A 25,979-nucleotide genomic window follows, 5' to 3' on the forward strand; every position below is an offset into this window, starting at 1 on the left:
ACCCTTCTGCTGAGCTCTTAACCTCTTTATGGGCTGGGGGTTCAGAGGTACTGACATTAGTATGTCTTTACAGAGAGAAAATATTGCAATTTTACACAAACAAGATGAAAATTCTGTCTCTATTAGGGTGTTTATATTTTGGGAGGTTATTTCTCAATTTTCTCTATGTTACATAATTCTTTCCTCAGCTATTCAGTGCAAAGTACTCATACATAAAATTTCTATGCCATGTAACAAGTCAAAAAATTTTTTCATCTGGAAACTTCTAAGACTCAGTGTCATTCAGAAACATGACCACACTGTTTCTCATCTGGGTTTTTCGATGAGGCTTTTAGGCTTTGAATTCTTACAGTTTATTACCATTTCCCGCATAATCACTCTCATATAAAGTGTTGGTATTTCTAGTGTTTTCTCCTTTCTTATACCCTACCTAGTAGTTCTCAGTTCTATTTACATGGCAAAATCACCAGAGAGCTTTTAAAGCACTGCAGACTGTGGTGCACCTCCAGGAATTCTGAATTAACTGTTCTGAGGCAGGCCTGGGCAGCGCTCAAAAGCCCTACAGGTGTGTTATTAATGTAAATCCAGGGTCCATAACCAAACTTTTCAAAATATGGTCCCCCACCAGCAGCAGCAGCAGCACCTGGAAACTTGTGAGAAATGCAAATTTTCAAACCTGCTGATTTAGACACTTTGGGGGTGGGGCTCAGTAATCTGTATTTTAACTAGCCCCGCAGGTTATTCTGATGCACATTCAAGTTTCAGAACCACTGGTCTACATTGAGCTATTTAATTTGTTACACAGAACCATATCTGGGTCTTTTGAACTAAGCCTTTTGTAAGTGGCTGCTTGAATCATATTTGTCACAGTTTGACTTGCAAAGAGCTGTGTTGTTAGGCTGTCTCATAGCTTAGCAGAAAGTTAATAGTTTTGATAATTTTGGCAATCCTCTGCTTATTTGTTTATTAATTACAAAAGTAAAATAGCTAGTCTAGTCCTCTCAGTGGTTTCCCTTTAGTATTCCTTTTTCAACATGATTGTTTTCCTAATTGTTTCAGACAATCATTTTTTACCCTGCATCTGTTCCATGACATGATAAATTGGCCCATATTAAGTGACTGCTTGTTCTATCTTCTGCTGTCATAAGATTTTCCAGTTGTTTGGGAGAAAAGACCCAACAACTGTTTACCAAGAATTTTAATACCAAATATTTTTCCAATCACATAGGGTATTACGTGCTTGCCATAAAAGAAAATGCATATTATCATCTACCGCAATAAAAGCATAACACGGAGTATAACATAGGGCCTAAAAATTAAGGATACAATGCAGTCATTATACTGTATTGTTATCGCACCTTTCTGAGTCTGCCCACCACTAAATGGGGAGCTTCTGAGAGTATGCATATCATATTCTTTTCTGTATGGGTAAATGGATGGTATGTTGCAAACACAGCACAAATTGGGTGAATGAAAAAAAGAGTGAATGAAGAACCAAACTAGCTGGTTACATCTGGTGGATCATGCTTATTTTGTCTGGAGGCCACATTATAGAAGATTTATTGATGGCATTCAGAACTAAAAGTGTAAACTGGTGTATTAGTTAGGGTTCTCTAGAGAAAGAAAACCAACAGTGATATCTGTAAATATGAGATTTTATAAAAGTGTCTCATGCAACTGTAGTGATGTGGTCATTCAAATTCTGCAGGGCAGACTGCAAGCTGGCAAAAATGATGAAGGTCTTCAATGAATTCTCAGGAGAGGCTGGCTGGCTGAAGTAGAGATGAAAGATCTGTCTTCTGATTCCTGAACTTGTCCCTCCTCCCTTAAAAGTCTTCAACTGATTGGATTAAAGCCAGGTGATTGGATTCTGTCATTGTGGAAGACACACCCCTTAGCTGATGGCAAATGTGATCATCATACTGATGATTTATGTCCACGAAATGTCTTCACAATAACAGTTAGGGCAGTGCTTGCTTGACAAAACAACTGCACACCATCATCAGGCCAAATTGACACATGAACCTAACCATCACATCTGGGATATTAGAATCCATTCGGAGATGTATGGGTATCTAGGAGAGGAAAAGGGAATTCTACATGGGTTTGGAGTCACTTCTTGAAAGGATGGGCTCTCTTTTTACCCCTAGAGAAGCTTGGGAGGGTTTAATGCTGTCCTGCCAGTGAGTGGGGTGGAGGGTATAGGATGGAGTAACAGACTACAAGGGTGACGGGATGCCCTGCTGCAGTAACTAAGAAGTGGTGGGAAGACAAGGTCCTTCTATCCCTGGGAACTGAGGTATCTGTGGTGGGTAGGATATGGGGATAGCTGTGGGAATGGTCACCCATGATGAGCATATTCCCCCAAATAAGCATTTTAACAATATCTTACTTAAATTTATATATTTGAGATGATAATAAAAAGGCCCTGGAGCACATGACTTATAAAGAAAGTTCTCAAAAGGTGAAACCATGTGAATCCCCAAGTCAGAAACTAACTTTACTTGTTACTGGGGTGTGGAAAGAGCAGGGAAGTATGTAGAGCTAGCAAGATTGTTTTAAAAGGTAATCTCTGAAGACAGAACAGTCATCCTTCAAGGAAAGGCACCCCTGCCATCTTAGGTCAAGCTAAATCAGCTTGACCTTACACTGGGTGGGGGTGGGGGATGGGATTGGAGCTTCTGACTGTGGGTGGACACAATGGCCTGTCTGGTAATTCTAAATCCTCAGAGTGTAGGAGGGTTCCATGAAGGAGTGTGAATTCATAAGGAACATTAATCTTATGCAGATCTTAGAACAGAACTATGTTGCTCTATAACCCAAGCATGGGCACCATTTTCAGAGATCTGATGAAGGGCAAAGTCCTTTGAGCTGAGAAAAGTGCAGAATTAACCATTTCTTCCCATTTTTAGCCCTGGAACATAATAACTGTTTTCTTTGATGGATGATTTAGATTTGTGGGTCTCTTGATTACTTTAGTCTGCTTCCCATCACCTTCCTCTACCTTCATATTTCCTCCACTCCTATCAGCCCCCCAACCAATTACTTCTGTTCTATTTCCTCTCACTATTGAAGTTCATATGATGAAATAAGTGCCAACAATATATCACTATATGAAAATATAGTTTTACTTTTTACACATACTAGGGCTCCTAGCACATTCATACATTTTCTTAGCAGCTCAAAATGAAGACCCTTCTGGTTATTATGAACATATTAAGGATAAATGGGCATTATAAGCCTTCTTTCAGTTCTGTGGAACATGGTAGCTACTACCACAGGGTCTTTGTGTGTGTGTGTTTTGCATAAATTTGCAGCTGTTGGAAAAGCACTGGTCTGTGAATGGCAAGAAAGGATTTATAACTAATAAAACATGCTTTTTTCTGACTCCATGTTTAAATAATCCCATTTCATGACTGATAGCTTTGAGATGATATTTTTGAACATTTTCCCCACGGAAAACACAGAATCCCCACTCCCACCCTGTTCTGGTTTGAAAATATTATATACCCCAGAAAAACCAACTTTTAATCTTGATCCAATCTTGTGGAGGCAGCCCTTTCTTTTAATCCTAATTCAGTACTGTAGGGACAAAAACCGTATTTACTATTTTCACTATTGTCATGGTTAGGGACAGGTGTCAACTTGGCCAAGTTGTGGTACCTGTTTATCTGATTGGGCAAGCGCTGGCCTGTCTGTTGCAATGAGGACATTTCATAGGATTAGGTCATGATCACGTCAGCTGCATCCACAGCTGATTCCATTTGTAATCAGCCAAAGGGGAGTGTCTTCTGCAATTAGTGATGCTACGGTCACGTGAGACACTTTCATAAATTTTATATTTGCAAGTGTTCCCTGTTGAATCTGTTTCTCTAGAGAACCCTAACTAATACAACTATTATATTCCCAAAACCTAGAATAGTGTCTCGTCCCTGGTAACCTGCATCCTAGCATCTGACTTGATGAATTTGCTTATTCAAATTATTTCATATCCGTGAGCTCATACAGTATTTGTCCTTCTGTGAATGGCTAATATTAATCAAAATGTTATCTTCAAGTTTCATCCACATGTATCAGAACTTCATTCCTTTTTACAGCTGAATAATATGCCATTGTATACATATACCACATTTTGCTTATCCATTCATTGGTTGTATTGAACATTTGGGTTGCTTTCATCTTTTGGCAATTGTGAATAACCCAATTATGAACATCGGTGTGTAAATATCTGTTCTAATCCCTGCTTTCAATTTTTTAGGTATAAATCTAGAAGTAGTAGTGCCGTGTGTGATGGTTAAGTTCATGTGTCAACTTGTCCAGGTTATGGCATCTAGATGTTTGGTCAAGCAAGCACTGGCCTGATCTTTACTGTGAGGATATTTCATGGACTTAAATCATTAGTAAATTGATTTCATCTCTGGCTGATCACATCTACTATCAACTGAGGAGATAGCCTTCAATAGTGAGAAAAGTCTCATCCAATCAGTTGAAGGTCTTAAAAGGAGAAGTGATGATTTCAGCACTCAGAAGAGGGTGAAATTTGGGTTTGCTTTGGGTTTGCTGCCTGTTTAAAGCTAAAGTTTAAGGAGTAGAAATGGAATTTGTTTGGATTTGTTCCTCCTCACAGTTGCATGAGACAATTCTTATAAAAACTGATTCTGTTTCCCTAGCTAATACACTGGGTCATGTGGTAATTCTATATTTAACTTACTAAGGAACCACCAAATATTTTCCACAGTAGTTGCATCATTTTACATTCCCACCAACAATGAATGAGTGTCCCCATTTCTCCAACACTTATTTTCCATTTTTTTGAATAGTAGCCATTCCAGAGGGTATGAAATTGTATCTCATTGTGGCTTTGATTTGCATTTCACTAATGGCTAAAGATGTTGAGCAGCTTTTCATGTGCTTTTAATCCATTTGGATATCTTCTTGGAGAAATGTCTATTCAAATCTTTTGTCTGTCTTTTAATTTGATGTTTGTCTTCCTTTGTTTTTGAGTTGTAGGATTTCTTTATGTTTCCTGGAAGTTAACTTTTATCACATATATAGTTTCCAAACATTTTGGTCCCATTCTGGGTTGTCTTTTTTTTTTTTTAAAGAAAGACAGAGAAGGAAGGAAGGATAGAAGGAAGGAAAGGAGGAAGAAAGGGAAACATCTTTAAACATTTTCTTATTTTATTATATTTTGTTTGTTTGTTTGTTTTTTTACATGGGCTGGGGCCGGGAATCGAACCGGGGTCCTCCGGCATAGCAGGCAAGCACTCTTGCCCGCTGAGCCACCGCGGCCCGCCCCTGGGTTGTCTTTTTACTTTTATTATGAAGTCCTTTGCACAACAGTTTTTAATTTTGATGATTTCCCATTAATCTATTTTTTCTTTTGTTGCTTGTAAAGTCTAAAACACCAATGCCTAACACAAGGTCTTGGAGAGTCTTTCCTCTGTTTCTTCTAGGAATTTTATAGTTTTGGTTCTTACATTTAGGACTTTGATCTCCAATGAGTTTTGATATCAAGGATTTACTGAAGACTTGACACAATTGCCATTATGCAAATGACATAGTCTTGCTTTTTTTGTCTGTGAAGTTCAATTATCGTTTTATTATGTGAAGTCAAATACACGTCTACTCCTTAAACTTTAGCTTTAAACAAGCAGCAATATTGTCAGTCTGTTTTGATGTCTGTTATTTTTAAGCAGAGGGAACCTGAACAAAGATATCTGGGTTTTTTGCACTGTTACATAATTGCAGAGTTCACAATCTCTTTGCCCTTTTCAAGGTCTTGTAGACTATCTGATCTGACATTTCTTAAGCCAGATATTTTGGGACAATTTCTGAAAGATTGTCTCTCCCTTTCATTTTTTCCCCTCCTGGAATATTGTAACTCAGTTTGATTCTTCACTGGCAAGGATTCAGTAAGCATTTAAAACCAGAGGGGATTATGAGGTAGCTGGGAGGGACTGAATTTTTAATCCCCTGCTTAGAAGTCATAGCATGACATAGCACGTAGCATGACATGTAAATATTTCTGAGCCTCAATTTCCTCATCAGCCAAATGGGAAATAATGAGGAAAGTAATATGTCTTGCATGCATCATAAGGAATCAAATGATAATTAAATGTTATCCTATACTTGGAATTTATAAAATCGTCTATTGAGCACCTTCTGTATACCATGTACCCTGCCAGCCTGGAATTGCAGTGAGGGAGCAAACTTTGTGACAAATGCCCAAGGGAGAGGTATGTGGTGCTAGGGGAACTGTATTAGGGGAACTTGATCTAGGTTGGAGGTCAGAGAAGACTGGCCTACTGTAGTGAAGTTGGAGCTATAAACTGAATGAACAATTGAAGTTAAGGAGGGGAATATATAAAGAAACATATTCCAATCAGTGGAAACAGCATTTGCAAAGGTCTTGTAAAGAAAAGACACAGAATAAATACAAGGGACTGAAAGATGAAAGGAAAGGAACGCTGGCCCCTTGCCTTGCCATGTGATAATTAAGCCTATACATTGCATACATGAACTTTGCATCCTGAGATAGCTACAAAAAAAACCCAGAAATACCCTGTCTAATCCTGGTCCCCCCAAATGAATCAAGTTTTGAGTCCCTTCCTGAACGATAAAAATAATGTTAATGCTGACTTTTTTTAACCTAGATGCTTGCAGATATGAAGATCTAGTGGAGAATTTCTGGGTTTTGAGCAATCAAAATAACAAATGGACTGATTTTAACTTTGTAGCATTTTTCTTTAAATACCTGCTTTATCCTTTATTCAGGGTGTCCTGTTCTTCGGAAGGCTGGACTCTCCTGCAAACGTTGTAAGGAACACTTCTTTTCTTATTGCTTAAATCTTCCACTGAGTGTTCTCTTGATAATTGCCTGTGTGGCTGGAATTGTCAAAAGTGATGCTAGAGAAATTTAGTTGAGGGCAGCTCATAAAGAGATTTGCAGGCCATGTTTGTAAGTTTTGTCATTACCTTAAGAACGAGGGGAAAGCCATTGGTGGTGCAAGTGTGTGCTGGTTTGCAAAGGTTTATGTACTCTTGAAAAGCCATGTCTTAATCCTAATCCCATTTTATAAAGGCAGCCATTTCTTCTAATCCCTATTTAGTACTGTATGTTGGAAACTTTAATTAGTTTATTTCTATGGAGATGTGACCCAATTTGTGTGGATATTAAACCTGATTAGGTGGAGTTTGGGTGGCCAACTCCTCAAGGCAGACTGAAGGTGGGGTGGCTATGTTCTCAGAGCACACTATACAGAGTTATCTAGAGAAGACTCGTATGACCTAGGGTTTCAACCTGTTCATGGACGTCATTATCAATCCATATATCACCATCCCATTTTTTAGGGTCCCATTCCTTTCTAATCTATGCCCTCACTTTAACAGCAGACACCATGCAGGATTGAGAGTTCAGTTTAAATTGTAAAGTTACTACTCTAACAATAAAATTCTGAGTCTGATTTTCGGAGATCTCAAGTCTACAGCTACAGGAAATAAGATTTTCCTTCAGGACACTCATAGAAACATTTACATCCGTCAGATGGTGTGTAAGCTTCTCATTTGAAGCCTTAAATCCATCACTTTCACTCATTAATGTATACAGTGTATCTAACAACAACCAGCCAACACTCTATACCTCCTATTTCCACAAAACTCCATAAAGGTGTTAAAAACATTATCCCTCAGAGACTGGCTTCGTACAAGTGAAGCTTTAGAAGAATCCAATGGTGATATTTTTACTATATTTTTTGCCAACTCACCCCATGGATTGGCAGTATCAATCTGATTATGGGAATCAGGGTCCTTAGTGCCTTTAAGTCCAGTCAGAGTAGAAAACCAATCATAAAACCCCATTTTTAAGATTCTGTTTCTTAAGGACCCCACTCACGGTACCAAGTTGTATTAGCTAGGGTTCTCTAGAGAAACAGAATCAGTAGGAAATATCCATAGATAAAAAATTTATGAAAGTGTCTCACATAACTGTGGGAATGTCGAGTCCAAAAATGTAGGGCAGGCTGTGACTCCAATGAAGGGTCTGGATGAACTCCACAAGAGAGGCTCATCGGCCAAAGCAGGAAGAAGAGAACATCTCTTCTGAATCCTCCTTAAAAGCCTTCCAGTGATTGCATTAAGCATCACTCATTGCAGAAGACACTCCCCTTGGCTGATTACAAATGCAATCAGCTGTGGATGCAGCCGATGTGATCATGATTTAATTCTATGAAATGTCCTCATAGCAACAGACAGACCAGTACTTGCCCAGGCAGACAAATGGGCACCATCAGCTGACCAAGTTGACACACGAACCTGACCATGACGAGGTGACATGATCAAGTTTACATTTTACCATCACCCTAGCTACAGAGAGAAGAATACGTTAGAGAGGGATACAGAGGGTGCAGATCAGTCAGATAGGGGGCCCTTGTAGTAATCAAGATACAAGAAGATGGAGGCTTGTCTAGGATGGTGATAGTGGTGGTAAATGAATGGAGAGAAGAAAATGAAAATGAAAGATATTTAAATGGTAAAATGAACAGGACTTGATTCTGGCTTGTGAACCATTGCTTGGTGGAGTGATGTCCTGAGTTGGGAAGCAGTGGAAGAGGAGCAGGCTTGGGTTCTTACAAATGAGTTCTATATGCATGTGTGTGTATGTGTGTGTGTATGTGTGCATACACACATAGATTGATGTATTCCTTGGGATGAAGATATATGGTGCCTTCCCTGCATTCCCAAATCTCAGTGTGTAATACATTAAACCCTCTGGTGAAATGCAGAGAATCCAGTTCTTTGTCAATGCCATTTAAACATATACGTCTCTAGAATAGATGAACCATTAAGCCACAATCCCCCTCAACATATTAACTACTTATGTTTACATGGAAAAATTCATAAGGAGCCTTATCACAGAGCTACTCAAAGTGAAGTCCTGGAAGGTGGCATCAGCATCACTGGGGAGCTTGTTAGAAAAGCAGAATCTTGAGCCCCACCTGGAACCTACTGAATCAAAAACTCAGGGTGGGGGTTGGGTGAGGAAGGGGGAGGAATCTGTGTTGTTTTTTATTTTTTATTTTTGGAATCTGTGTTTTGATAAACCATCCAGGTGATTTCTATATACACTCAAGTTTGAGAAGTACTTCTTATATAATATCTCTTGCATGCTTAACAATAGTTGTGTAAGGTTGCTATTACTCTCATCCCTATTTCACTGAAGAGGAACTGAGTTGAGCAATTTGCTTAAAATGCCTGGTTGGTCTTGATATGGAAGTATAAATACAGTCCAAGAATCTTCTGAATGTCTATTTAGTGCCTATCACAGCCTTTTCATTTGAGATGAGTATAAGGACCTTAAGGAAATGGACATAAGTTTATACTGGGATTGAAGGTGGAAAGGTAGGTTTAGAGGAGATGGAAGGAAATCCTACTTACATCAAATAATACAATGTCAGTTTATATTCTTCTTCCTGGGGAGAGCCTCATAGGTGGGAGGTGTGGTGGCTGGAGTTGGATGACACCAGCTCACGAGAGCTGAGAGTGCACACCTCTTACAAACTCTGCATTTCATGACACAAGTGTTGGTAGCTTGAAATAGACCATAGTGAGAGTATTTACACCACAGAAAATAACAAATGCCACAAAACAGTGCTCTCCCCACTCTCCAAAGACTGGTTGTTAATTTTTTTTTTGCAATAACGTATATATAACATAAAGTTGCAATTTTAACCATATTTAAGTGTAAAATTCAGTGGCATTACTTACTTTTACAATGTCATCCTACCATCACCACCTTTCTTTAAAACCTTTTCATCACCAAAATCAAACTCTATACCAATTAAGCAGGAACTCTCCATTCCTTCCTTCCCCTAATCCCTGATAGCTGATAATCTGCTTTGTCCCCATTAATTTGCTTATCCTATATATTTCATATACATGGAATTATACAATATTTTTCCTTTTGTGTCTGGCTCCTTTCACTCAGCATAACGTTTTCAAGGTTCAACCACGTTGTAGCTGTTGTACCAGGTATCAGAATTCCATTCCTTTTTATGGTGGAACAGTATTCCACTGTAACCACATTTTGTTTATCCATTCATCTGTTGATGGACATTTGGATTGTTTCCACTTTTCAGTTATTGTGAATAATGCTTCTTTGAATACTGTTGTATAAGGGGCTGTTAAAGTTTTACCAGCATACCACTCGATTAAAGCCAGAAGATCTTAGATATAAAGTAATTAAAACAGGAAAGGAGGGAATGGGAAGGTGGGATAGGTTCACAGTGGTCAAGGCAAAGTATTTTCAAACGTAATTATGAACTGGATTTTTCTGTTATGAATTAGTTAAGATAATTGGCAACCAACCTTTAATTTTTGCTTCTAGGTGAGTTAACCAAGTAAAGATGGAAAAAACTTACTGAGTACACTTATGATTGATTAAAATATAAAAGAAACTTAAAAACAGAGGTTTCTTGTTTCCACTAAATATAAAAAGTAATATGGATAGTAGTTTTATCATAATAAAGAATGCTTCTTCAGCCTTCTTCCTGAGCATCAGCCTGAAGTCCCTCTTAACAACTTGTGAATAAATTAATAACAATGCCATCAGCAAGACCTACAGAATCTGGAAAGAAACAAGCTTTACAAAGATCACGATTCTGTTACATTTCAGTGAGAATTCAAGGTGAGTAAAATTGCTGTGAAGTTTTCTATAAACCCAAGAGAAAGAAACTGTAATTTTATTGAAACAGTTTAATTCTGGGAGTCTTGTTTAAAATGAAAACCATCTTAACTAAAATTTTAATATATTTTGGTTTAGAAATTAAGAACAAAAACCTAGGACTTTTGGGTATTTAACCTGTAATACATTGGAATTTGGCTGCTGAAACCAATTATAGGAATCACCTAGAATCCCTCTAGCCCAGTGTTTCTCAATCTTGCTTACACATTAGAACCACTTGGGGAGCTTTTAAAATTCCTGATACCTAGGCTACTTTCCAGAACAATTAAGTCAGAATCTCTGGGAGTAGGACACAGAATTCAGTGTTTTACACTGCCCCTGGTGATTCCGATGTAGAGCTAAGGTGATGAACCCCAGTTCTGGAATGATCATAGAAACTACTCCCTTATTTTATGGATGAGGGGGTTGATTAAAGCCCAAAGAGCTTCAATGACTGGCCCAAAGCTTCTGAGATAGTTGCTGGCTGGTTTATCTTCAATCAGTTATCAATTAACAGTACTTGCTGTTTGCTCAGTGCTGTGGTGTTAGGAAGAAGAACCTCCAGTTGGGTGGACTATGGAGCTCTGTGCTCAAAACTCCCTATAAATATTTTTATTCTGATGAAATCACTTAAAATCAATAGTGGTTTCAAGTCCCCATTTCAATATGCTTTCCTCCACTGGCTGTTCTAATCTCTCTGGTTAATATTACTCTAACAGCTCTCGATTTATCTTTATAACGTGTATAACAGCTTTCAACTGTATACTAATATATGAAATTATTGTATTAAAATAGTGCTTTCCCAGTATAAAATTAAGCTTATTTCCCTGGATTTTGCTCACTATTCGTTTATTCAAAAAATATTTTCTGCATGTTGTCTCTGGGTCAGGCTCTGTCCTAAGAGTATCATGCCTGACTCATAGTAGTTGCTCAATATATGTTTCTGTTCGTTACAAGAAGGCAAAAAAGAGGAGTACATAGGAATATGAAGAGAAAGTCCTTTGCCTTAGAACAGTATTTCTCAAAGAGAGCTCTCAGAACAAGAGAAATTTCTCTTATCTGGGAAATTGTTAAAAATGCAAATTCCCCAGCCCCACTCCAGACCGGATGAATAAGAAACTCTGAGGGTAGAGCCCAGCATTCTGGTCCCACAAGCACCCCAGGTGATTCTGATGAACGCAAACATTCAAGAATCACTGAATAGGGAAATTGAAGGAATTTGGAACTGATTACATGCTTCAGATTTTATTTTGGTATCAATAACAAACGGCACTTTTGGTCTTTACACCAGCTGCCCCTTTGCCCATAGTTCTTCCAAGGCCTCCCACCTGCCCCCAGAAAATCAAAGGGCTTGAAATGACTACTAGATCCTGATCCCCTGGCACACCTCTTCCATCAACATGTGGTTTATACCTTCAAGGACAATACCAATTCAAGGTAGAATGGCTGAAAAAGAAAACTGCATGAGGTACTATTTAACAAATTTTGAGAATATCCTTTTTAAATGAGCTGGCTATTTTAGGAACCAAACACAAACAGACTCATAAATCAAGGATAGGAGTGTTGGCTGGTATGAAGTTGATACCGTTTTGTCCTTCTATACCAGACTTGCCAACTCCAGCCCTTAGCAACTACCATTTGCTTTTCTTTCTCCTTCACAGGGGCTGCCAAGAATTTCTGGAGAAAGTCACGAAGCCCCGCCAGTTTGGCCCACTCCCAAGTCACACCATCCAGCTTTGGGACACCCTACCTGGTGCTGCTGCTCATCACCCTTTTTGTCCTCTCTTTCTTGCTCCTGACCATCTACTCTCCTCTCCACCTACCGCACCCTGACCTCATTCTCAGTAGTGAACTTCACACGCCTCTTAGAAGGTCAAGCGGTTAACACACTCTCAGCTTCAGTCTCTCCACCTCATCTTTCTGCATCTCTACTTGTTCTATTGTTCCTTATGTTCCATTTCATTTATAAACAACTTACTGACAATCTTTTACATGCCAGGCACTGTGCAGCTCATAATCTTGTCCTCATGATGAGTTCAGTGAAGGCCAGTAAAAAGATGCAAGCAAGCAAATACATGTACAACTCTACAGTGAAACAGGCTCACTCGAGAATGCGACTAGAGACACATGAAGAAAATCAACCAGGTTCCGAGAGAGAAAATAATAGAAAGAGGAAGAGGTGACCTGTTTCTCTTCAGGGCTTTCCTGCTCCCTGTGCACACTGGGATTCCAGCCTGCTTTGCCTCTTCTGATTTAACTACTATCATTCCTCTCTCTCCTCTCTCTTTTTCTCCCTCTCAATCTCTCTCTCATTACACTGAATCCTTTCTATTTGCCTACAAATATAATTGGTTCTCTCTCATCGTAAGTAGTATCTTCATGAGTCTGAGATCACTGTGCAACTGATCTTTGTTTCACCGCTTTATTGCAATCGTATTTTTCATTAGGCTGGTCACGAAATTCTACATCCAATGGCCAATGCTAGTCCTCATCATTCCTGACTAGCTTTTGGGACTGCCCATGCACTTTATGATTTAAACTAATTTCTCCCTTGACTTCTGTGAGATGGAATCAACTTTATTCTTAAGCCTTTCCAAATGCATTTCTCTCTTTTTCTTACTCTCTTCAAAATCTATACACCTAGCCTCCTTTGTGAAATCCTTTCTTATTTTCCCAACCAGAAGTTATCAGGCCCTCCTCTGATATCTTTCAGCTGTCCCTGTTGTGTCTCTTTACTTATTTCTGTGGTTGCAAAATTTTTTAAGGGCAAGAACTGTGAATTAAACATTTCCTATTCTACCACAGCGCTTTGCCAGGGACGCATTTAATAAATCTTTTGGGATGGATTACTGTTAGCTTTTTAGTAAAATGGTAGTTAGCAGATATGTTAAAGAAATATTTTGAAATATTTCTTAATTAATTTGATATATTTTGTGCATTTCATGGATTTCAAGGCCTGGAAGCTGGGAATTAGATTTTTCAACTGGGGTAGAAATGAATTCTTACTCCAAAACTAAAAGCCAGGCCTGTTTACAGCCCTCGTGTCCGTGGGCAGACAGAACCTCAGTAAAAGCAGCCATAGAAACGCACAGCATTGCTTTGTCTTAATCAATAAAAATTAACCTTTCAAAGCATATGATGTTGAAACCTAATGTAAACTGTGGACTATTTTTAATAGTACAATTATAATAATATTCCCATATCAATTGTAACAAATCTACCATATGAATGCAAAATGTTAAAAATGGGGGCAGGTATGGGAACTCTGCATTTTCTGCATGCTCTTTCTGTAAACCTACAACTTTTCAAATTAAGAAAAAAAAAAGTTACCCCTTCCTACCCCAAAACATGATTGACTATAAAGAGTTGTTGTTTTGTTAAGGTATATAACTATATTTTTGTTCTGTAATACCACCTTCATCTCCACCATTATGGATTTCTGGAATATATCCTCATGTCTTCTGTTATTTCTTCTTCCTGACAAGCAACAGTACCTGTTGGGCCTCACTAATGGTTGCAAAAACTAAGTGCTAAATGTGTGAGAGCTGTCAGACTTTGCATAAGGATAGGATGTGATCAGAAACCTTTTTTTTTTTCCTGTATGCTGTATGACAGAAGTCATATTCCATTCTTTTTCCATGTGAGTATCCCATTATTGCAGCACCATTGCTAAATTGTTTGCTTGTTTATTTTTGTTTTGTTTGTTTCTTGGGACGTGCATGGGCTGGGAATCAAACCTAGGTCTCCTGCATGTCAGGCGAGAATTCTACCTCTGAACTACACTTGCACCCTCCAGAAAGCTTTTTGATGGCAGTGGGACTGGAGAGCAGCCTCTTAGGGAAGGTGGAGACATTTAGACAGAGAATGAAATGAGAGTGCCCTCCAGGCAACAGGAAGGGTATGAACCATGAAGGGTTGGCAGTGATAAGCATCATAAAAATAGCTGAGCCAAACTGTTGGCACCATGGGATTTGTTCATAATCTTTAAACTTTCATTGAGTTTTACTTGAGTATAAGAAGACCCAACCACAAATCAGTAAGAAGAGACAGAGAAAGAATTTCCACAGATTGAAAAAAAAAAGGTTTCAAAATGTTGGTGACTTTCTGGGTCCCATCCCACAACTTTCATTATTCTCTGTAATCAATCTGACCACAAAGTAGGTGGAGGTATGGGGCATCAAGGGATAATACCTCTAACATTGCCCAAGAAGGTATTTGTCTTATTTTTAGTCATTTAAAATTGGCCTTGATCAGACCTCAATAAACCCAAATTCCATGTTATATACTGGATAGAGGAAAACAGATACTCTTCACCTTTTCCCACCACTACCCATGTTTATAAGGGCTTATTGTTTGAAGGCCCATTTTATTTTTAACAGAGACATCCTAACTCAGTGAGCTGGGAGGATGCTTACAGGAAAGCTTTCAAATACATATCTGGTTATGAATGATCATTCTTCCTGGGAGCAAATAGGACAAGTGTGGCCGATTTGAAGTTCTCTGAGGCCAGTTCCATTTCTATGCTAATATTAGACCTCAGTGTGATTAATATTATAACTCATCAGCTGTAGCCACTTGATGATTATTCTCATTTAGGCCTTCGGTTCATGTATAACTCTATTTTTCCCCTATGAGAAACCCAAGTCATTTTACAAATTTTCACTTGGCAAGTAGACAACAATCTTTACACTCTGAGAGCAAGACAAATGCAAATTGCATCAGGATGAGTCTAGATAAAGTGGGAGATGCTCGTTTTCATGTAACATTTTTAGTTTTTCTCAGCTATAGTAATTAATTTCCATTTGGTAGGTTCCCTTGCCCCCTCCTTTCCCCCTCAATTCTTCTTTTTCTACTTTTGGAATACAAGTTGGAGGAGACTTCTGTGGCTCTCCAAGCAGATTCACACCTGAAAACTCATGGTTTGAATATCCAAATTTGTATACTCCACCACCTCCAGCCTCTGCTACTAATTAGATTATGAATGGCTTCAAGAGTAGGGATGGAGGCCACTCTAAGTTTGTATCCCTGGGGTTGAGCACAATGCTGACATTTAGCAGGTATTCAACAACTACTACTTGAGTAAAAGAATAAATGCATGATGATCATTCCATTCTAGTCCACCTCATTAGCCATTTTGTGTTCCATGTAGGAGGTATAGGGATGGGAACCTGGTAGAAATAACCAAAGGAAAGCAGGGAAGACATCTGTAACGATGCTGATGATGAAAATCCCTGGTTACATTTATTTTAGAAAATAGGAATAAAATCTTTCCCATAGACAGACCTCATATAATGTGTCTGTTAGAAGCTATTATATCTCAGGACCATCCTTTGTGAAAATGTGTGGTCCTATCTCTCTTTCAAACCCTCATCTCCCCACTTGCAACACCGAGTTGCTTCAGTTTCTGAAGGTTCTCAACCTTTGGAGAAAGGAGACCCAAGAGTTTAGAAACACCAATAGGTTGATAAAAACAAAGCAGTTAACATAATTGAGTATCATTTATGAGCCAGGATATTTATATACATGCTTTAATTTAATCTTCTTAATAACCCAATAAGGTTAATATTATTATTCTCAATTTAAGGTGAAAAATGAAAGCTTAGATAAAGTGTTTTGAGGGAAGCTGTTATGAAAATTATAGGAGTTCTTTTGAACCCACCACAAAAGTGCTGGAGTCTGGAGTAACATCGTTGGCTGGTTTATTTTCTTTCCATTTTTTTAATATTAAGTGGTGAGCATTTGTATTTGTGTGTGCATGTACAATTGCACAGTTTTAAAATTTTATTTTTTAATTATCATAAAATGAAATGGACTTTTTTCTTTTGGTGTCCAGTTCTGTCACCTTAATATATGGATATATTTGTATTATCACCACAATAATCAATACACAGAAGAAAGTCCATCACCCCAAAAAAACTCCCTTGAGCTATCCCTTTATAGTCACATCCTCTGGCAACCACAAATCTGTTCTCTATCACTATTGTTTGTTTTCTTGATAATGTCAAATAAATGGATTTATACATTATGAGTTTTATTTACTCAGCATAATGCCTTGGAAATTCACTCAAATTGTTGAGTTTATCAGAAGTTCATTCCTTTCCATTTATGAGATACATTCCATGGTATGAATGTATCACAGTTTGTTTACACAATAATTACCCATTTGTGGTAGGCACAGTGATGGCCATCTCTTAATCCCTGGAAACTGTGAAGATGCTATTTTACACAGTGAAAGGGAAATTAAAGTTGACAATGAATTTAAGATTGCTAATTAGCTGATGTTAAAAAAAGGAGATTTGTAATCATAATTGTGCTTAAATGAGGAAGAAGGAGGCAGAAGAGTTAGAACCAGAGAGATGGCATTGTGAGAAAGATTCAATTGGCCATTGTTGGTTTTGAAGATAGAAGTGGGCCACAAACCAAGGAATGCAGCCTTTAGAAACTGGGAAAAGCAAGAAAAGGATTCTCCTCTGAAGCCTTCAGAAAAGGAAGGCAGTCCTGCCAACACCTTGATTTTAGCCCAGTGAGACCATTTAAGACTTCTGACATCCAAAACTGTAATATAAATTTGTTTTGTTCTCAACCAATAAATTTGTGGTAATTTGTTATAGTAGTAATGGGAATCAATACATCATTGAAGGACATTGACTTGTTTCCACTTTGGGGTAATTATGAATAGAGCTGCTGTAAACAGTCACATTCTGAGTTTTGTATGAACATAATTTAATTTCTCTAAAGTAAATACCCAAGAGCAGGATTTCTGGATCATATGGTAAATACATATTTAACTTTATAAGAAACTGCCAAACTGCTTTCCAGTTGCATTATGAATACAATTTTGCATTCACATCAGCAATGTATGAGAACTCCAATTGTCGTGAATCCTAGTCAGCATTTTGATATTATCAGGATTATTTATTACAGCCATCCTAGTGGTAAATTTTCTCTGATGGCTAATGATCTTGAATATTTTTTCATGTGTTTATCTGCCATCTTTATATCCTCTTTGATGAAGTGCCTGTTCAAGTCCTTTGCCCATTTTTACATTGTATTGTTTTCTTATTGTTGAATTTTAAGTACTTTATATATTCTTAATACAAGCACTTTATCAGACAAGTGATTTGCATATATTTTCTTCCAGAAGGTAACATCATTTCATTCTCTTAATATGTCTTTTGCAGAGCAAAAGTTTTTAATTTTCTTAAAATCTAACTTTTCAATTTCATGTTTTTGGGGTTGTGCTTTTGGTATCATGTCTAAGAAATCCTTGTTTAATCTCAGGTCACTATGAAAAATTTTCTCCTATGTTTCATTCTAAAAGTTTTTAAATTTTATTTAGAGTTATAATTCATTTTGAGTTAATAATTGTTTGAAGTGAGAGGTTAGGTCAGGGTTTATCTTTTTCATATGGATGAGCAACTGTTCTAACATTATTTCTTGAGAAGACTACCCTTGGTCAATTGAACTTTTTTAGCACTTTTATGATGAACAAATGGTCATTTCAATGGGGATCTATCTCTGGACTTTCTGTTCTGTTCCATCAGTAGGTTTATCTATCTGATCAGTAGCTTTATCTATCACACTCTGATGACTGTGGCTTTCTAGGAAGTCATGAAATCAGAAAGTGTGATTCCTCTAATTGTATTCTTCTTCATCAATATTGTTTGAGCTGTTCTTCCTTTACCTTTCCATATACATTTTAAAAGTTGTTTGTCTATATCTACACAAGTCCTTCTGGGATTTTGATTGGTATTAGTGAAATATGTAGATCATTTTGGGGAGAACTGACATCTTTACTATATGTATTATCTCTCTTCATTTATTTAGATCATCTTTGAGTTATCTTCAAAACATTTTGTATTTTCTAGCATATAATGCCATACATGTGTTAGTACATTTCCATTTTTGAGCTTCTAAATGGTATTTAAAAAATTTTGTTTTCTAATTGTACATTGTTAATATGTAGAAATTCAACTGCCTTTTTGTGTGTTGACCCTGTACACTGCAATCTTGCTAAACTCACTCATTAATTCTTGCAGCTTTTGTGGATCTCTTGAAATTTTCTACATAGACAATCATGTTATCTGCAAATAAGAAAAGTATTAGTTCTTCCATTTCAATGTGTGTGCCTTTCTATTTATTTTTCTTGTCTTTTTGCACTGGCCAAGATCTCTAATACTATTTGAATAGAAATTGTGAGAGTGAACAGCTTTGCTTGATCCCAATATTAGGGGAAAGGAATTCAGTCTTTCTTCTTTAAGTAAAATGTCAGAGTTTTGTAGATTCCCTTTACCAGGTTGAGGAAATTATTTTCTATTCCTAGTTTACCAGACATTTTTGTCACGAATGGATAATATATTTTGTCAAATGCTTTATCTGCACCTATTGATGTGATCATGTGTCTTTTCTTCTTTACACTCTTACTATAGATTACATTGATTTTTTAAAAATATACAATATAATAAATATTATAATACCATATAAAATATATAATTATGACAAAAGAGTCACCCCCCCGAGAACTCTTTTGTTGCTCAGATGTGGCTTCTCTCTTTAAGTCAACTCGGCATGTGAACTGATTTCCTTCCCACCTAAGTGGGGCATGACTCCCAGGGATGTAAATCTCCCTGGCAACATGGGACAGAACTCCCAGGATGAACTGGGCCCAGCATCATGGGATTAAGAAAGACTTCTTGACCAAAAGAGAGAAGACATGAGACAAAATAAGGTTTCAGTGGCTGAGAGGTTTCAAACAGAGTTGAGACATTATCCTGGAGGTTATTCTTATGCATTATATAGATATCCATTTTTAGTTCATGGTATATTAGAGTGGCTAGCAGGAAGTACCTGAAATGTTGTGCTGTGTTCCAGTAGCCTTGATTCTTGAAGGTGATTGTATAATGACATAGTTTTTACAATGTGGCTATGTGATAGTGAAAATCTTACTCTGATGCTTCTTTTATACAGGGTATGGACAAATGAGTAAAAAATATGTAAATAAAAAATAAATCAATAGTAGGGGAGTAAGGGGTAAAATAAATTGGGTAGATTGAAATACTAGTGGTCAATGACAGAGAGGGGTAAGGGATATGGGATGTATGGGTTTTTTCTTTTTATTTCTTTTTCTGGAGTGATGCAAATGTTCTAAAAATGATCATGGTGATGAATACACGACTATGTGATGCTATTGTGAGCCATTGATTGTATACCATGTATGGACTATTTTGCATGAAGATTTGTCAATAAAAATGTTTAAAAAAAATGCTGAATCAGTCTTATATTCTTGATAGTCCCCAGTTGCTCTTGGTGTAGTATTCCTTTATATATTATCAGATTCAATTTCTAATATTTTGTTAAGGGTTTTGTATCTATGTTCATGAGGAATGTTGGTCTGTAGATTTCTTTCTCTGTCTCTTTCTTCTAGTTTTGGTATCAGGGTATTGCTAGCCTCATAATATTAGTTGGTAACTGTTCTCTCCTCTTTCATTTTTCTGGATGATATTATGAAGAATTGCTGTTATGTCTTATTTAAATACCTGATACAATTTACCAGTGAATGATTTAGGCTTGGAGAGTTCTTTTTCCATAGGTTTAAAACATTTTTTAAAAAGTATTATATAGTAAAATCACTTTTTTCTTTTGGTTGTACACAAAAGGTATTATACAGTAAAATCACTTTTTTCTTTTGGTTGTACACTTCTATGAACTCTAAAAACATGTATGACTGATTCTTTATAGGACGATTTTAATGAAGTATGTAATTTCCTTAATAGCTATAGGACTCTTCAAGTTATCTATTTTATCTTGAGTAAATTTTGGTAGTTTATTGATTTTGAGGAATTGGCCCATTTCATTTAAGATGTAGAATGTTTGTGCATAAAGTTGTTCATAGTATTGCTTTATGATCCTCCCAATATCTATGAGGTCAGTAAAAGATATTCCCCCTTTCATTCCTGGATTCTCTTAGTTTGTCTGAGAATATCTTCATTATGCCTTCATTCCTAAAGAATATTTTTACTAGATAAAGTATTCTGGGTTGACAGTTTTCTGCTTTCAGCACTTTAAAAATGTTGTGCCTCTTTCTTTGGGCATCCATGCTTTCTAATGAGAACATCTTTGTTTGCCTAAGGTAATATGTTGGTTCTTCTGATTGCATTCAAATTTTTTTTCTTTGTCTTTGGTCTTTAGCATTCTGGTTGTTAATGTGTTTGGGCATGGTTTTGTTTGGATCTTTTCTATTTGTAGGTTCTCTCAGCTTATTCAATCTTTGGTTATAAATTTTGATAAACTCAGGAAGTATTCAACCATTTATTTCCAAATATTTTTCAGCATCATACTCTTTCTCCTCTACTTCTGGGGTTCCTATGACATGATGGTTATACCTTTCCCTCCTGCCCCACCCACTACCCCCACAGGCCCCTGTGTCTCTGTTCATTTTTTCAATCTTTTTTTCTTTCTGTATTATAAATTGAATTATTTCTACAACTCTATCTTCAACTTCACTGTATCTTTCCTATGTCATCTCCATTCTGACATTGCATTCATCTCATAAAGTTTTAATTTTGGTTGTTGTATTTTTCATTTCTATAATTTCCATTTTTCTTTCTTCCTTTTTTTCTTATACTTTCTATTAACATTTGTTTCAAGAGTGCTCATAATTGCTTATTCAACCATTTTTATATCAACCACTTTGAAGCCTGTTAGATAATTCTAATGTCTGTGCCATTTCACCCTTGGTGACGTTTGATTATATTTTCCCATGTGTGGTGATATGTTTCAGGTTCTCTGTATCCTGAGTAATTTTAATTTTATTCTGGATATTTTGAATATTATATAATGAGACTTAGGGTCTCATTTAAATCATATGAACAACACTGATACTTATGTCTTAGCAGACACTTGACTTCGTTAGATTCAGCTCACAAGTTCCAATCCACCTTCGGTGGACTGTGATTCTAATATTAGTTTAGTTTTCAAAGCCTATGTAGTGCTATTTGGATCTGTCTTGTGTATGTGCCACTCAGTTGTCAGTTTGGCACCTAAGAGGTCTGTTAACTTTGTTCTCAAAGACTTTGGTATGCTAGTTGAGACCAGATTCAGAATACTAGGTTGGGTGTGAGCCCAGGAGTATTTTTATTATTTTATTATTTTATTTTATGCCCAGGAGTTTTAAAATAGATTTATGGGGTTGCTTTCTTGACCTCATCCCCTTCTATCTCCTGGAACTTTCTGGTTTCTTGGAGCAACCCTTTTCAGTCCTCTGGTAAGAAATCACCCCTTCTCTGATTATGCTCCAGTGTTGGGAAGACAGAAAGAGAGGAAGAAAGAAAAACAGTGAGGTTCTGAAACTGCACTTTTAGAAAATGAAACTATAGACTGTAGCCTACAAATCTGTCGATAAGTAACACATGGTAATAAACCAGTTTTGTCCAGTAGAAATAGTTTGTCAGAATGGACAAGCATGCCATATTAATGGGTGCATATTTGCTCCTCACTTTGTAAAACCTCTTTATGTAAAATGGAAATAATGTCAGCTAATCAGAATATTTCCTTATTTGCTTCTGCATTTGCTCTAAAAAAGTTCCTCTTTTCCAGCCCCTTGGTTGAGCTCCTTTCCACGTACAGTTTGTATGTTGCCCCATTCATGAATTATAAACTGCTCAAATAAACTCCCATAATTAATACCTTGTCTAATAATTTAATGAGAGAAAAAGGAATGATTCACACTACTCTTTCTGAACTATAGATTTTCTCTTTCCTGTTCTTTGCCCCCAGATTAGAGAGAGTCTCATGGATCTCTCTTGGTCTGCATCTCAGTGCCCCTGTGTTGAGTTCAGGCCAGAAACCTCCCTAAATCCCTACTCCATTTTTTTTCTACTGAAGTATATCAGCATTGAACAAGTCTTTGATAAATCTTGATGATATGCATGAGTACTGCTATGTAAAAAGCAACTGGATTCCTGTACTTTTGTAACATCCAGTAAGAAGCAAATTATTCAGTGAAGTTGTGGCGTTGGAAGGATAGGATGCCTCTGATCTAAGCAAGTATCTGTGAGTTACCTTCATTTCTCTCAGGAACTAAGCAGGAGTCATTTAAAAAATATATCATTGTTAATTTCTGATTTTAAAATAGCACATTATTCACTGTAGAAAACAATTGGAATATGCAAAAGGAAATAATGACGAAAACAAAAACTAGCTATATAATCACTGTTAGTCTTTGTATTTCTCTTTTCAGCTAAATAAAAAAAATATTTTTACATAAAATAAATAAATTATATACATGTGCGTTTTTATGCACATATAATGTATATTTATGTATAGTTGTGTTTCTAATTTAAAAAAAGTTTTTTTGGCATGGGCAGGCTCCAGGAATCAAACCCGGGTCTCCGGCATGGCAGGTGAGAATTCTGCCACTGAGCCACTGTTACCCGTCCTCTAACTGGGGGATTTTTTAAGGGACTAAATTTTTATCCTAGTACTTCTGCATCACAACAAACGAGCGAATTAAACTTTTGCCTGAACTGTCTTTTAAAACAGAAAGCAACATTGAGAATTGAATAATGATAATAATAACAACAAACCAGAAGGTCAATATTCACACTGAAAAACAAGCTTATAAAGTTCACCATATGTATGGATGCATAGAAATCAATCATCAAAGGTTATGACCAAATTTTTTGAGGACTTAAAGTAATACTTTCTTCCCTAAAAGAGTTAAAAAAAATTTTATTGAGGAAAAAATGGAACATATGGAACAATTCGAGAGCAATTAAAGATGATGTAGAAGTGGGTACAGGGGTTGGCAAGAGTTTTCTGTAAAGGTGCAGATAATTTTTTGAAATTATATGGCCTCTGTCACAATAACCCAACTCTGCCATTGTAGTACGAAAGCAGCAATAGACAATACATAAATGAATGTGCAAATTGAGGCTCCAATAAAATTTTATGGACAAAAACAGGCCACAAGCCAGATTTGTTTAACAGGCTATGGTTTGTCACAGGCTATGGTTTGGTCTAGAGAATAACTCTTTGAGGGCAATCTTAATTTTTAGCTGGTATGAATTTGTTCTTCAACACCTATATATAACATGTTACATATATTGTTAGAAAGAATGCTGTACCTGAAGGAGAACTAACGCTCATTTGATTATGGAGAAGAAAATAATTTATTCACAATCTGCAAGAACGGGCGCCTAGCCAAACACAAAATGGAAAAATACATAAAGCTTAAATATGCTTTTGTTTCTACTCTTTTTTACATTAAATTTTTAATTAAAAATTTAAATTAGAAAATAATTGAAACATCTTTGTTTTTCCAAATCAAATTTATTCTTGCCTGAACCATACTTCCTAGGAATGTTGAAAAATTCAACTCAGAAATGTTTTGAGGACAAATCCCTGCTCTCCTTGGGGTTATATGAGAATCTTACAGCACTTAAATGGTTGTGGGGGGAGGGAGCTGATTCTGTCGTTAATGGTGGTCACTATTGTTAGCTCCACCTGAGAGCAATGGCTGGTTCTCCACCACATCAGGCACAATTGTAACAACACAGAGCTCTTTTTGCAGACTGAGGGCTTTGTCACCTCTGTTCTCATTCAAGGCACCCAGAACCCTGCATCCAAGGACATCCCGCAGCTATCACCATTGCCCCGACCACCTCTTATGACCTGGAGACAATCTGCCTGAGAGAATGAGTGTACTTTTTCCACTGAGTAATGTGGCAGTCACTTCACAGTCTGAGAGGGCAGACCAGCAGCTGACAAAGGGAAAAGGAATTGATGTATAATTCCTGGCTTGGCTTGTTTTTTTCTGTTAAATACATGGTTTTGTTTCATCCCAGCAAGTCCTCTGAGGTATCTACAAGCAAGAAACTGAAAAGACACAGGAGTCCAAAAGGTGGAGGCCATCACTTACCTTTTGAGAAGTGGTATACTGAGTGGTTGAACATGTGGCGCTGGCTCCAGTCTGTGTTTAAATGTTTAAATGTTTAAATGTCCACTTATTAGCTGTGTGGCCTTGTGCAAGTTAATTAAATTGCTGTGCTGCATCTGCAAAAAAGAAAAAAAAGTTTATAGATCCCTCTGTCACAGTGTTGTTTGATTAAATTAGTTAATATATGTAAATGCACCTAAAATAGTGCCTGGCATATAGTAATTGCTCATTAAGTTTCCCCTTCGTTATGCCCTTTTCGTCTTCAAAGGACCAAATAATCATTGATAGAGTTGTAGCTCATCCCCTAAGATGTTACCTAAGGGTTACCTAAGGTGAGGTAACCCTTAGAAGCTTAAAGGAGATAGTTTTAAGACACATTTAAAGAAGCATTGCCTCACACAGCAAGTATGAAGCATATGGAACTCATATCCCGAGAGGTTGTATAAGCCAAAAATATAAATAGGTTCAAAGAGAGGTCGTTGTTCTTAAAGTTAGGATATACCAAATTTCTGAGAGAATAGAAAGCAACTGCTGTTTCCATAGCACCCCCCTTAGAGACAGCAGGCTGGATTAAATACCAGGTGGTCCTTATGAGAAATCTGTATGGATAGTGCTTGAAGAATTAGATGGTTTGATGGCCAAAGCTTTCCAGAATTCATAGCTGTTTGTTTGTCTTCCTTGCAGGTTAAGCCACATGCACCCCTGTCCAGGGAGGGGGCTTATGGTTTTTGTGGATAAAAAAAGATCTTCAAGCTCCTCACCCCATCCTGGTCCCAAGGCAATAAAAGGAGATTCTTTTTTTTTTTTTTTTTAGGAGTTTGGGTGGTGGCAGCAAGATTTTTGATTGTCTACCCCACAGCTGTTTCCCCTTCCTCCTCACTGACATGGTCCTGAGTTGTTTCAGATATCAAGGTATTGTGTTTCAAGACTCAGGACTTATATCACGATTGATTCAAGCAATTGTGATGATCTCATTCCCCTTGGCAGTGGTTGGTTTAGTGATAATCACAACCCAGTTTTGGCCAACGAGACACAGGAGAATTTCAGCTAGGAGGGTTGTGGAAACAAATTTTCTCACTGATAAAAGAAAGGCATACAAGGAGACAGCATCTTATTCTTCCCTGCTTTCAACACTGTTATGTGAAGGTGTGATTCATGGAGCTATTGCAGTCTTTTTGCAACCACGAGGGAAATTGCAGAGCTGTTGAGCCGTAGTCCTGACATTGGTAAACTACTAAAGCAACATTAGGACTGCTTACCTCCAGACTCTATAAGTGAGATTACTAATTAATCCCTATTGTTACTTTTAGTTGGTGTTCTAGT

At 37.1% G+C, this 25,979-nt stretch overlaps 1 long non-coding RNA gene across 2 annotated transcripts in view; it reads left to right on the top strand.

Moving 5' to 3' along the window:
• The window catches only part of LOC143657589 (uncharacterized), a 121,262-nt gene extending 107,205 nt beyond the window's left edge, over window positions 1-14,057 (top strand). The window contains exons 7-8 of one of the 2 annotated variants that reach the window (XR_013162912.1): window positions 10,385-10,684; window positions 12,382-14,057. This is a non-coding gene — a long non-coding RNA (uncharacterized LOC143657589). Of the gene's footprint in view, window positions 1-1,708; window positions 2,335-10,384; window positions 10,685-12,381 lie in introns of those variants that run through there. The other variant, XR_013162913.1, reaches the window with a different exon arrangement.
• The last annotated feature ends 11,922 nt before the right edge of the window (window positions 14,058-25,979 follow it).

Source organism: Tamandua tetradactyla, chromosome 15 (genome assembly GCF_023851605.1).
Source record: "Tamandua tetradactyla isolate mTamTet1 chromosome 15, mTamTet1.pri, whole genome shotgun sequence".
Taxonomy (NCBI): domain Eukaryota; kingdom Metazoa; phylum Chordata; class Mammalia; order Pilosa; family Myrmecophagidae; genus Tamandua; species Tamandua tetradactyla.